The sequence below is a fragment of the Hipposideros armiger genome, unplaced genomic scaffold, assembly GCF_001890085.2.
Source record: "Hipposideros armiger isolate ML-2016 unplaced genomic scaffold, ASM189008v1 scaffold_724, whole genome shotgun sequence".
NCBI classification, from domain to species: Eukaryota; Metazoa; Chordata; class Mammalia; order Chiroptera; family Hipposideridae; genus Hipposideros; species Hipposideros armiger.
In genome coordinates this window covers 862651-865190 of record NW_017732074.1, presented here as the reverse complement: position 1 = coordinate 865190, position 2540 = coordinate 862651, and positions in this window count along the sequence as shown.

The following is a 2540-nucleotide window of genomic DNA, read 5'->3' as shown; positions in this document are numbered from 1 at the left end:
CAACAAGAAATGGAGTCTATTTTCCCGTGAATCTCAACTGGCCTTGTGATTCATTTTGACCTATGGAATGTGGAAGACGTGACAGTGTGTCAGTTCCTAGCCTAGGCCTCACTCACTTCCACTTCCTCTCCTGGAACCCTACCATTGTCATGAGAATAAACATAGACTGGCCTGCTGAGGAGATTCAAGATGCCACAGGCGGCAGAGCCACCTAACCAATTCACAGCTGACCACAGATGCATGATTAAGTCCAACTGAAAGCAGGAGAACTGCCCTTTGAACCCAACTTAAATTGCCAACCCTCAGAATCATGAGCTAAATATGTCATTGTTTTAAGCTGCTCAATATGAAGATGGTTTGTTATGCAGCAATAGCTAACTGATCTAAAACCACACAGGTCATTTACTAATTGCAAAGATGAAAATATGTGCCCTTCGATGGAGTGATCTGGTATTTACTTAACCCTCACTAATAGTGGAACTTGACATTATTGTTTCCTTAGGTAATGCAATAGCAAGTACATAACATGAACTATGATGTATTCTTGCCAAAACCTTTAAACTAAATCTAATGAAGCCTCTGAACCTCCAATCATGTATACAGGAAATATAGGGAAGAGAAAAACAAGGGAGCATGTAGAAATAAACAAATCAAGAACCTGGTAATTTTACAAGATGGTTGGCCTGAATCTTTTAGAAAAGTAAAATTTATCATAAAAAAAATAAAAGCTAAAGAGACATTACAGTTCTGGAGGCTGAGAAGTCCAAGATCAAGTCACTTGGATTCAGTATCTGGTGAGAGCCTGCTTCCTGGATCATAGACTGGCCACCTTTTCGTTGTCCTCACATGGTGAAAGGAGCAATGGAGTCCTCCAGGATTTATTTTATAAGGACAATAATCCTATTCATGAAGTCTCTACCCTCGTGACCTAGTCACCTTCTAATCCCAAAGGCCCCATCTCCTAATACTATCTATCATACTGTGGGCTAGGTTTCAACAAATGAGTGTTGCGGGGGATACAAACATTCAGTCTATAGCACCAGTCAACCCACAGAATCATAAGGAGTAATAATTCTTCTTTGAAGCCACTAAGCTTTGGGATGAGATGTAACACAACAATAGATAACTGAAACACACAGGTAATCTTCACAGAAACTCTACAAGAAAATTGCCATTATTATCCTCATCATAAGAAAACAAATGCTTAGAGATTTTAAATAACTTATCCAAAGTCACAGAGTTCAGAAGTGGTGAAACCAGAAATTAAAATCCATATTGGTTCTAGAGCCTAAATCCTAAGTATTATATCACAGAGTTTCTGATGGCTAATTTGTGCCCTGAGATAAAAAATAAACTATAAAATCCAGTTACAGAGTTAAAGAGATCTAGAAAAAATGTATTCAGAACATGAAAGAACAAAGGCCTTCACTATAACATTTTTGTCTCCAAACACTGACTCCAGGTGACAAAAAATGCTATAGAGCTTCTACTCAGAAAATGCTTTGTCATAAACAGCCTTATTAGCGTTCACCCCAGAAGATGCTAGAGTGCTGGGAAGCATAGAGACTTTTACAAAAAATAACCACCCTCCCAGGGAGAGTAAAAGGAGGAAAGATATTAATATTATTTAGGACCAAGCATGAACACTAACATGTGGTCTCACTGGGTTATCATGGTTCAGGAGGAAGAAGTCTTTGAAGAAATCAATGAAAGGAAAGATGCACAACATCCCTAGCCATTAGATGATGAGACAGGTAAAGAGTTAACAGGAGTGGGCTTGTGAGCTGGCAGGATGGGACAGGCAAAGAATTAACAGGAGCCAGCTTATAAACTAGCAGGAACAAGCTTAAACATTAACCACTTGGCTCTGAATCTCCTGGCTAGCACTGCAGCTGCAGGCTGACAAGCACCTTACATCCATCATAGGTGGGAACAGAACAGTTCCCAGGAGAAGACAACTGTAACGGCAGCCCCCTCTGCAAGCTTACAAGCACCCTACATCTTGCATGGAAAAATATAAAACCCCAGCACTCCTGCTCATTGGCACAGCTGTCTCCATCACACTCTGCCCTGGCAAACTCCTGTCAGTATCTCTCTTACCCCTCTGTCTCCACAGCTCTCCCTCTCAGACTTCCCTCGAAAAACTTCTACCAGTTCCAAACAGAACTCTCTTTTTCTAACTTTCAATAAATCTTTTCTTACTCTTGTAGAGTCTCATTAATTCTTTTACATTCTGTGAACGACCAGAGGTTAATTCTATACCAAAACATTAGATAAATGCAAATTAAGATTAAAATGAGATATAACCACATACCCATTAGAACAACTAAAATAAAAAATAGTGACGGCCAGCCGAGTGGCTCAGTTGGTTAAGAGTTGGCTTAAGAGCATGGGCTCTGAGCAACGGGGCCGCCAGTTCAATTCCCACATGGGCCAGTGACACTGCGCCCGAGCTGAGCTGTCGCTGAGCTGCCAACAAGTGGCAGGATGGCTCAGCTGGTGTAGCAACAAGATTGCCTGTTTGGTGGTGGGCTAAGCCC